Raw genomic sequence first — 12,359 nt, forward strand, 5'->3', positions numbered from 1 at the left:
TTTTTTAGAAGTACATAAACCAAAACGAATATTTCAAAAATACAAGGACTAAAATGAGCAAAAATTTAAAATATAGAGACTAAAATGATCATATTAAAAATACAATAACCAAAATGAATCAAAGTCTAAAGTTAAGCAACCAAAAAGTATTTAAACCAATTAAAATTAAATATTTCATTCTTCTTTTTTGTTTGGGTCGCAAAGTGTGCAAACTAAATCCTACCAAGAGAGGGTCATCCATGATATATATGATATACAATAGAGGAAAATCTATTGGTTTAGGTATTTTGGTCGAAACTAAAAACAAAGCCGCTTATGTCAAAAGTGAATAATATCATATTACATCAAAGTCATAGTATAAAAAAAAACAAAAACAAAAACTTAACTGTGTGGAGGAAATCATAGGAGGCTAAACATAAGAGTGATTGTTGAGCCTAATAGTCATTATGGAACTTGTAGATGAATATGTGGTCAAATCGGACAAAAAGTGCTCAATGTGGCAAGCAAAGATATTCCCTATCAAGTCGGGGTAGACTAATAAGAAGAATGATGTAGCCTTGTTCGAGGGGAGGAGATTGAGGGTGCAATAGAACGTTACCAAGTGTTCTCACAATGTTGTTTGTGTGTTGCAAGAGCTCTATATGGAGGTGTCAGTCAAAAATAGATGAGTGCATGACTATTCGAGGCAATATACAAGAGACACTTTATTCGATGATAGAATTGTTTGGGGTTCCAAGGTGTGGAAACAAAGTCTCACGTTGGTTTGGGAAAAGAGTGATCCATAGTATATAAGAGATGACAGTTATCTCAATTTGTACGAAACATTTTCTGAAACCAAAAGTAAAGTTGTCTTTTAACATTTTTTTATTTTATTTTTTAAAATCAAGAATTACATGGCATTTTTAGAACAAAGCATCTACTATGTTTGTATTAGGTTAAACATTTTATTCCTCCTTGTTTCTTATGTCTCCATGTAAATATTTTTTTGTGCTAGTTAAAATAAAAAAAACATAATCAAAGAACTCATCGACAAACATGCCTTAAAACCCCTAACATTGTTACCACCACTACTCCCTCTCCTGCAATGGGAGAAAGCAAGCACTCTCATGGAGGTAGATTTGATATATTATCTCTTTACACGATACAATCCCAACTCACAGTTCTCCTCTATCTTTGATTGAAGCATCAAGAAAAATCTGCCATGAGTTATCTTTATCGCTTATCCCACATCGACGTCAAACTTCGTATTGTAAACTTCGAGAAATGTGTCTATATAACTCTAAACTTTATAAAGTTATAATTATTTTTAACCTATAGTTTAACTGATCAAGGTATTTATATTCACAAATAAAAGAGGGTAGGTTCAAATCTCTATCTCTACGTGTTGTTATTATTAAAAAGAAGAAAAGTTATAATTATGTCCCTAAACTTTAAACAAGCTAGGTTAGTTTTTAATCTCTACTATTAATATTAAGCTTTAAAAAAATGGTTAGTTTCAATAAACATGGAGGTGCGGTCGATTCTTCAACGTTAAAAGGGAAGGGAAAAAAAAAGACCAAAACGAACCTAGCTTTTACGGTGTAAATTTCATCCTTTGTATAAGACCACATAGTTTTGCTGAATATTTAAATTATCCTTAAAAAAATATTTTAAAAAATGATAAGAAGGGGTTGCATATTTATGATTGCCATTCTTCCATAATAAACATCGAAATTGTCATAAAGCAAAATAAAATAGTATATTAAAAGAAAAGTGGAAAATAGCAAAGGGCTGTGCAGCCGCAGTTTTATGGGCCGGAAGAAGGCCCAGTCAACCATTTATTTTTAAAAGAACAAAAAAAAAAAAGAGGGGAAAGAAAATGGAGATGCGGGGTATCGAACCCCGTACCTCTCGCATGCAAAGCGAGCGCTCTACCGTTTGAGCTACACCCCCATTTACGTCTTATAAATCTCTTTTAATTATAAACTTAAATTGTATACCAAAAATTGTGATTTAGAAAAAACATAATCTAAATAAAACTCAAATTCAATTGTAATATAAAACATACTAAAAAAGTCACACTTATACTAATTACTAGGCTTGAAAAAAATATATATTAAAATTGAAGTTATAGAGTGAATTTCTCTTAGCATGGATATGACGTATTGTAGTTACTTACCTTATATTCAAATTTTTAGGTGAATTTAATACAAAAAAATCTTAGATATCTCCCGAGGTTGGGTCATGGGGCGGTATAGGTGTCCCTAGTTATAGGGTAAAAAGCTAAAAAAGCTATCGATTTTAGGTTCTCAAACAAAAAATTTATAGATGAATTTCTCTTAAAATTCTAGTTTTTTCAGAGAATAAATAGTTTGAATATGATGATTGAAAAAAAAAAGTATTTGTGACATTATGACAAAAAAAAAAGAATTTAAACTCACGTAATCAAATTCTTGCATCATGTCATTGTTGAGAATTTTGAAGAATATGCAAGATCTTAAATTTATTTGCATGGTAAACAAAGTGATATGGGCATAACAAGAAACATAAAGATCTAGAAAAGTATTTAGTAATCGATCTAATTCTATATATCTATTCGTTCAGTTTGAAAAAGTGATTCATATCTCAGTGACTATAAAATTTATATAAGTTTGCTCCTAATCAATTATATAATTGCATCTACAATCTATGCAAGTTCTCAAGCTCTATCGAGTTGCTGAAATTTACACTATAGAATCATATATTTCGCTTTTTCATAATGGTGCCTATAATACTTGTTTAGTACAATAAAAGAGGGTGGGGATTCAAACTCTTTTGAATAGAGACAAGTGTCAATCATCGATAAATTATCTTAATTATCCAAAATATATTATGAAACGAAAATATTTACAATTATATACTATATCCTTAAATATTTTCAAATATTAACTTATATGTTATTTTATTTCTCTATGTTACATTTTCTTTTTCTACCCTTATTTAATTTGATTATGTTTTGCATTATTTTATTTAACTTATATTATATCTTTACATGTTGACGTAATTAAACCGATCCTTCTGTACTAAAAAAAAGGAAAAAAAAACTTCTTCCATTTTTAAATAAAATCCATTACATTTTATTTTAGGGTATTTTCTTATCCATACGATATTTTTGTTATTTTTTTTTTTAATTTCTTTCACACGATTTCCTGTAATAGAATTTTCCTCCATTTTTATTTGAACTTCACCATCGTTTTTCTTTTCCTTCTGAGTAATACCGGTCATGGTTAAGCTTACGTCTTTTTGGTATATATATTTTTTATTCTTCCCATTCATCTCATAAACTTTAAATTTGGTTTCTGCTCTGGGATTTTTTTTTCTTTCCGTATTTTCTTAATATAATATCTATATATTAAAAAAACTATTTATTTTTAGTACAATATGGAGGTAGGAATCTGAACTCGCGACTTTTTGATCGAAAATAGATGTTTAAACTAATTGAACTATGATTATACAACCATTTTACTATAATTTGATTTCATTGCAGCTGTAAAGTTATATAATCATTGGAGAAGTAGTATAATGCTTTAAATTTTTTTAAAAAATATAATTTAATTAAAAAAACTCCGACCTTACTTTTATTTGTTTTTTTTAAATAAAAGGTTATTATTATTATCGTTATTTTTATATCTTCAAACCAATTTGACTAATTTCATCGGACAACCACGTAGAATTTGAATCCATTCCCTTTAAATTTTTTTGTTTTAGTTTGGTCCCTTTAGACAAATAAGTATAATTTTATCATAGTTTTCCTTGAGAAAAGAAAATGGTCGTAGACTTTAAAAAAAATAATAATAACAGCTCCTAAATTTCAATTTTGTGTCTATGAACCATTCAACATTTTTTAAAATCTACGAATGAATAAGACACAAAATTGAACAGTTGGGATTCTATTAAATACAAATTTTATTTTTTATTTGATAAATTTATTAAATTTTTAGATATGGAATTAAAAGTTCATGGATCTATTAGATACTTTTAAATTTCAAAAACTTGTTAGACACGAAATTTAAAATCATCAACCATTAAATACTTTTTTAAAATTATAGAACTTATTAGACAAAAAAAAACTAAAAATTCACAGACTTTAACGTAGGAAAATCACTTACTTCAATTTCTAATAAGATAGGTACCTTAACCACTTGAGCTATGCTCGATCTGGCTTCATTTTCTAATGTTTCTAAGATACTTTGACTATATTTATATTTATGTTTTTTTCAAAAAATAAAAAATAAAAGTAACCGTTCAGTCCTAAATTGGTTGGTGAAGTTAAATGGTGTATTATTAACTAATATAACCACGAAAAAGAACCCAAGTTAGTAAAGTAGTTAACCCAAGACAAGTAACTTTGGTTTTGAAATTATCAACAACAGCGGGGATAGCTCAGTTGGGAGAGCGTCAGACTGAAGATCTGAAGGTCACGTGTTCGATCCACGTTCACCGCATTATAAAAATTTATGTTTATTTTAATTGGGCCGGGCTCATGGGCCAAAAGACTGGACCGTATCAAACTCCATTTGTGGGCGGGTGGGCCGTAATGATGTGAAATCGGCCCACTTCGATTTTTCTGCTTTTACTTTTTAATTACCATTATTATTTTACTATCCAACCTTCTATTAAACATGATTCCACATGCCAATAATTTCGTAATCTTTAAAGTAATAACTCAAATGGATAGGTTAAAAGGTCGAATTATGATAAATAATAACCCAAAAATTGAAACTTTATCAATAATATAATAGTTTATACGCTTGTTACAATCTCATAATTTGGCTTATTTGTCAAGTTTTCACTTTTTTATTACATAAAAAAATCAATTATAATTGAAAAATACCTTCACAAATCACAATAAATGAAGCTGAGGAAAATGAACCCCTTGAAATTTTCTCTCTTTGATTAATATATTATTATAAATATTAATTATTAATTATTAATTAACAGTACAAATTAATGTGTAGGATTTAAAAGATTAGAATGCAAAAAGTTTTCGTACAACATAAAATTAATTTTTTTTAATTATAATTCATACTAAAATTTCAAAAGTTGTAAAATTTCAAAAGTCTTTCTAACTTGTTATGTTCTACTGCTATAAAAATTGAGTTTCTTCTGCCATGCTTTTTACAACATAGGACTTTCTCTACTTTCCTACTTTTAGTTCATTCAAAACACATCTCAAAGATTATTATTTGTAAGTTATCTTCTACTACTATAAAAATTGGTTTTCTTCTACCATGTTTTTTACAACATAGAAGTTTCACTACTTTCTTACTTTGAGTTTCTTCAAAACATCTCTAAAAGATTATTAGTTTTTTCTTTAATTATAATTCATACTAAAATTTCAAGAGTTTTAGAATTTCAAAAGTTTTTGTAACTTGTCATCTTCTATTGCCATAAAAATCGGCTTTCTTCTATCATGTTTTTTACAACATAGGTGATAGCACACTTTGTGAGCTACATTTCATGAGATTTATATTGAAATTATTGGTTAGTTTTTGTTTCTTCATCACAAATTTAAGCACATAAGATATATTTTGCATCAATAAAAGTATCGGGAGGAAACGAGACATATTTGGATCTAAATGAGAGAAAAATCGAAATCAAAGTGACCAAGATAGAATAACAACAAGATTTGAAGCCAAAAACTAGAGGAGATAGCGCCATAGCGTTGGCCTAGAGTGTCGCGGCGCTCCGAAGTTTAAATTTTGCGTTTTATGAATAGTGTAGTGTCATGGGGCTGCTGCGACGGTTTTTTTTTTTTTATAAAAATAGGGTTTTGTAGCCACCGAGAAGGAGTTTCGGAGAGGTTTTTTGGCAGTTTGCCTTTTTGGTCAATTTGGAGGGCAAGGAGACCATTGGAGATTTTCTAAGCTCGGGATCGTGGAGGTCACTTCGGGGACGAACGATTGACACGCCGAACATAGTTTTTTCTCCTTTCCCTTAATTTTTCAAGTTTTGTTATGGATTTCTCATTGTGATTTTATTGTTTTCCATTGAATATGAGAAGCTAAATGTTGCGCCTTTGCATAATAGCAAGAGCGACGAGTGCAAGTGCACAATGTCACAAGTAATAATGTGGAAATATTCCAAGTTCGTCTCCACAGGGACTAGTTTTCTTTTAAAATTAATTTTGCAAATTGTTGAAATGAGCAATCAGATTTGTGATAAAAATTGGTGAGATTGGTTGAACACAAAAAACACACGAAGATAATAGAATTTTGAAACCAACCCTCATACTACTGACTAGTTCGAAGAGAAATGAATTACGCCTATCAGAATCTCACACTAAATTTACTCTCTAATTGCAAACTGGTTCAACTCCTATTCCATACCGCTTTTGGTTTGTTTAGAAGATTAGGCTAGTATTTAAAACATGTCTGTAAAATACTAGAAGAATCCTAAGTAATTAAAACTCCAACTTACGTTTAATGGGTAAGAGAGCCTATGTCTAGGATCTTATTTAAGTTCTTATGTCTAAGTAACTTCCCATTTTATCTTGATGAACTCCGTTGACTCTAACCTTTTCAAAATTAAACTCAACTGTTGTGATTTAAACAAGTGGCCAGCAAGTAAAATCAACTAGATTAATTAACTCAATCAAGATAAGCAATTTGAGCATAAACGCTGTGCTATCTAATAGATGTAATTAAAATGATGGGAACTAAGTCATTCGTAAGAGAGTTGGAAAAGCAAATTAGTTATTCATAAAAACATGAAAAATAGAAATAATAAGAAGGGGAGTGCAATAAAATGTCATATTAAGTTTAAGAAGTAATTACAATAGCTAAATTAAAATCGAGAACCAAAATCTAAAGAAAATGATAACAACAAAAAAAGATTGCAATAAAAATAATTCCATGAATGTTGAACACAATTAAAGACAAAACAAATTATCAAAGTGTAAATTCTGGAGAGAAAGCAAGCTGGATTTTAAATGTCAAGTGAGCTCCACTTTGAAGGTTGATGGAACTTGGTATTTATAAGCTAAACCTTGCAAGTTGGTGGAGAAAATCTTGGGTATTTGAGTGGAGGAGCTACAATGGGACTTAACAGCATTTGGTTGCACGGATCAAGGGATGGGTTGAGTTTTCTTCCAACTGCTCGGTCAACAAAAGCCCTTATTTGTAGGTGGAGAATGCGCCAGGCGCATTGTTGAAGTTTCTGGAGTGTTGGCGATGCGTCTGTGGCGCATCGCTGCTAGCTTTAAGATAGCCTCTGTGTCATATGCAGCAGGTGCATTGCTGCTTTTTCCTTCCTTTTTCTCCTATAAAACATATATATTTCCTCATAATTCCATCTATGTATCCAAAACCAAGTGTACAAGTCTTTCCTAAGAAATAGTCTCATTTATACCGGATTCAATGCATGAAACGCACGTATTTAATTTCAGAAGACACTAAACATGCACAATTTGTAAACATTTTTTCCTAAAATTCAAGACTTATCACTAAACCTTTTATCTTAGGAATTGATGTAGTCACAGAATTTATAGATCGATTGTTTAGTTCTCTTATGAATGTTCTATTTATGTTTCTTTATACTGATTGATTTTAGACTTGAAATCTTACGCCAAGGTGGTTGAGAGTTAGAACTAGGATACATAACTCAATGGGGTTTTAAGATAGGGAGATTTAGAAGTCCTTTAGAGGTCGTTAAAAGACTTGTTCAATAAAGACTTTACTTGCTATAGAAACTAGATAGGGATATAAGGAGAATTAGCTTGTGGTCGGAAGATGCAGTTGATATTTGAGAGTTCTTGGCCTATAGAATATATAATTCGTTTAACCTTGAGTAATTGATTAATTGGTTCATAGATTCAATAGGTGAAACCAATTCCCTAAGACCTTTCTCCCAATTGTTTTTATGTATGTTTATTTTCTTTGATTCTATTCTTTCATTCAGATTCAATTCTCTAAATAAAAATGAGTGATTATATGTGTGTTACTTGAGTGAGCTAGAAACTCAAAAGGATGATATCGATATTCACTTACCATCCATATTAAAATTTGACCTCTACGTTTACCGAAAGCAATTTCTGTTAGAATAGGAGTTTAACTACTTTTTTACTTTTAGTTCCTTCCAAACATCTCCAAAAAATTAACCATCTTTATCAAGTTGGTAATTTTATTTATAATATTTGTTTAAAATGTAGATCAATTACAAGCTCATATTTTTGTTGTTGAAAAAATATTCACATAAGTTTTTTTGATACAACATGTAGGTGTGGGGTATCAAATTTACAACCTCTTGGTTGGAAATTATGCCAATTACTGCTGTGTTATACTCGTTTTGGCATATTTACGTAAGTTAAAATATCAAAAAGCGTTTAATTACTTAAATAGTAAATGAATAAATTAATTATGAACAATAATTTGTATTGAAATCTTAAAAGATGGGATATTATTTTCCAATAATATAATTTAAGTAAAATTTCTTTAATAATTTTAATTATAATATAAAATAAAATAAATAAAATAATTTCATCTCAAGTTATATATATATATATATGAAGAATAATTTGTATTGAAATCTCAAAAACGGGATATCATTTTCCAATAATATAATTTATTTTCTTTAATAATTTTAATTATAATATGAAATAAAATCAATAAATAATTTCATCTTACGTTAAAAAGTTCTCCCATATATATATATATGAAGTACAACATGTGGGTGTGGGAAATCGAACTCATAACCTCTAATTGGAGATATATGTCGATTATCGCTAAGCTATATTCGCTTAAGAAATGAAGATTTTGAAAAAATATTTTTAGATTATACTATTTCTTCAATTTATAAACTTACCAAACATGCTGTATAAAATTAATATTAAATAGTAAATAAAATTCATTAATTACCCACCATAACCACTACTGGAATTTAAAAGGTTAGAATAATCTTTTCTTTTTTTTTTTTGCGAAAGTAAAAGGTTAGAATACTAAAATATTATTATTATTATTATTATTTTAGTATAAATTAAAAGGTTGTTATTTTATTTATGAATAAATTAATGTTTTTCGCTAATAATAATTAATAATAGAATTTATCTATAATCTATAATTTATTAAAAATTATTTTTATAAATATTTTTAAACTATCTTATCATGGTCAAATTTTAAATTTATAAAATATGATATTAATAATTATTTATAAGTAGTCAGTCAATCAATAACAATAATAAATACATAGAATGTAAAAAAGGTATACTATAAAAGGATTAGTTGTTTCAATAATTTAAAAGATTTTTTCTTTAGTCATTTTAATTAATATTATAATTTCGAATTCAAAAAATTTTGTAACTTTTTTCTAACCTTTACTCTAAAATGATGTCTTCCTCCAACTATTTATCCATTAATATTTGAACTTCATTTTTTTCTTTATTATTAGTTTCTCTTAATTTGTTGCATTCTTTGACTCTTTAATCTTGAGAGTGAAACAGATCAAAACATATATGATACATCTAAATTGTATGAGATTAGTCATATCAATATCTCAAACCCAATACGAAATGATACAATTTGAGTTTGATTTAGTTTAACAATGATGTTTTTTTTTTCCAACTATGAGGTGAGACAAATTCTATTTTAAAAAATGTGTATATATCTAGACTTTTTTTTTTTTTATGACTTACAATTTTTTTAATTATTTTTTTATAATCGATATTATTTTTATTTTAGAATATTTGTGTCTACTTTGAAATTTATTAGCTCAATTTCTTATAGATACAAACTTTATAAGAAATTTAGCATGTTTTTTTTTAAATTGTTTTCTCTTATTTTCTAATGACAATAATAAATATATAATCATAAATAATTTTAAAGTAAAAAATATTTGAGATGAATAATAGACAAAATTATTAAATTCAAAATGACCTTTTTTATTGTAAGGGTCTGTTATATTTTTAATAAATCCTCATTAATTTTATAACACTATAGAGTTATTTTAATGAAAAGTTTAAAAATTATTACTAGTTCTATAATATATATATTTTTTATTATCCAAGAATTGACGATCTTTACGTACTAGTTCTATAATATATAGATAGGTTAATATGAAACATTAACCAATTTTTATTAAAAAAAAATTGCACAAAATTAATTTTAATTATTAACAAAATTTTAAATGGTATAATATTCTATTAATAATAATTAATATATTATTTATATTTCATGTTAAACATAATTCTAATAACTATAAAAGAAATTTATAATTAGATACATATCCGTGCATGGCACGTGATAACTAAATAGTAAATATAAAATGTACCCCCTCAATTGAAACAATATTGGCAGAAGTGATTTTTTTTTTTTTTTTTTTTTGAAAAAAATTGGCAGAAGTGATTATTTAGCCTTGACAATTAGTGCATATAATCCGTAACCCATTTGCTTCTAAGAGATTAGTATTTATTTATATATATTAAACTTTAGCCCAATCCATCATTTATGTATCTTCAAATATAGTGTATATTTGCCAATATGCGCATATAACTTATTAGCGGTTAAGACGTCTTGTTCCTTTCCTAGAGGTAAGAGGTTCAACCTCCATTTTCCACATTTCGTATTATTAAAAAATAATAATAAAATAACATTTAGTTTGAAATTTTACAAAAAAAATTAAAATAAATAAATAATCAAATCGAACTCAATTTTAATGTAATATAAAAGCGAACTAAAAAAGGTCGTACTTACATACAGTTGATATCTATAGGTTTGATATCAACATGAGGATTAAATGGACATAATATTAATATTAATCAGTTTTAACTACTTAGAAACGGTGAAATGTTTATTTGTCAATTTAAATATTATTTATGATTTTTTTTATTTTTATAACCTTTCTATAAGTATCCATCGACATCGATATTTACATCAACATTTCCATGAAGTCGAGATCTCGATATTTCCCTCGACATCAACATTTAAAATTTTGCTTCTAACTACATGTGTCTTGTATCTCTAAGCTATGTCAAGTCTCTTAAGTTGCTATTTTCCTATAATCCTTTTGTTAGATCACTTATATAAGTATCAAGGTTTTATTTTCAAAAGGAGTAGAAATCGACCACCTAGAAGTAGTAACATCTTTGAACCATAATAGTATTGTAAATATTTTCCAAATTTGATATACGATAGTTAATAGCTCATAATATAGCGATAATTAACATATATCTCTAATCAAGAAGCTATAAATTCGATCTCTTACATGTTGTATTCAAAAAATAAAAAATAAAAAATAGCATATAGTATTTACGTTAGTTTTTGGAATATGTATTAAATAGGATCAAGTCTGTTTAACGATTGAGAATATTGAAAACTAAAAAACAAATATTTAATATATATAAAGTAAAGTTTTGAATTATAAGTAACGGTGGGGATGGCTTAGTTGGGAGAGCGTCAGACTGAAGATCTAAAGGTCGCGTGTTCGATCCACGCTCATCGCATTTTTCTTCATTTTCGATTTATTTTATTTGGGCTGGGCTCATGGGCCGAAGGACTAGACCGTTATTAAATTCCATTTGTGGGCGGATGGGCCGTTATTATGTGAAAATGGCCCACTTCAATTTTCCTGTTTTACTTTTTAATTATCACTTCCCCACATTAGTACTTTTTTTTTTCACACTTGAGTCAATGTGAAATACCTATTAAACATGATTGCAAATAGAGACCAACCTTCAAGATATCTCTTTTTCAAACCCAAAATATCTAATAAAGTTTTTTTGTTTCTATATATTTAATTACATATAAATTACATAGACTTTAATCTCTAAACTTTTAGGTCTCGTTTGATAATCATTTCTATTTTTTGTTTTCAATTTTTGGTTTTTCTTCGGCTTTTAGTTTTCTATTTTTAAAAAACAAAAACCATATATACGTTTGATAATTGTTTTTTGTTTTTTACTTTTAAAAAACAAAAAACAAAACATGTTTAGCAACCATTTTAATTTTATGTTTTTAAAAAGATATAAAAATAAAAATATATATTAGAGAAATAAAATTCTATGTAAACTAGAGATGACAATGGTGTTGGGCAAAAGTAAGGTTGTTCTCTCTCATTTTCATGCACTTTAAAATTTTAGTCCCCAGTCCGAGAATCGAAATCCAAGTTAAAGAATTCTTATTTGGGGACGGGGAGATTCACGGGAAAAATTACCGGCTTCATAATTCATTTTAATTATTTATAGATTTTAAGAAATAAAAAAAAAGTGTAATAAATATATATTAATGATTTTTAGAATTATTATTTACTAGTATAAATAATCTATTTAAAAAAATATTTATTATTTTATTCACAATTTAATCAATATGTAAATAAAAATTATTAATTGTATAAAAAAATGGAATCGGGGA

General features: G+C 27.5%; 3 non-coding genes across 3 annotated transcripts; 2 read left to right on the top strand and 1 right to left on the bottom strand.

Moving 5' to 3' along the window:
- Positions 1 to 1,859: 1,859 nt before the first annotated feature.
- On the bottom strand, positions 1,860 to 1,932 carry TRNAA-UGC (transfer RNA alanine (anticodon UGC)). The gene has a single exon. It is a non-coding gene; the product is annotated as a tRNA-Ala (tRNA).
- Positions 1,933 to 4,390: 2,458 nt separating this feature from the next.
- TRNAF-GAA (transfer RNA phenylalanine (anticodon GAA)) lies at positions 4,391 to 4,463 on the top strand. The gene has a single exon. It is a non-coding gene; the product is annotated as a tRNA-Phe (tRNA).
- A 6,916-nt stretch (positions 4,464 to 11,379) lies between these two features.
- On the top strand, positions 11,380 to 11,452 carry TRNAF-GAA (transfer RNA phenylalanine (anticodon GAA)). The gene has a single exon. It is a non-coding gene; the product is annotated as a tRNA-Phe (tRNA).
- The last annotated feature ends 907 nt before the right edge of the window (positions 11,453 to 12,359 follow it).

The sequence above is a fragment of the Momordica charantia genome (genome assembly GCF_013281855.1).
Source record: "Momordica charantia cultivar OHB3-1 chromosome 8 unlocalized genomic scaffold, Mcharantia_2.0 BLBB01000008.1, whole genome shotgun sequence".
NCBI classification, from domain to species: domain Eukaryota; kingdom Viridiplantae; phylum Streptophyta; class Magnoliopsida; order Cucurbitales; family Cucurbitaceae; genus Momordica; species Momordica charantia.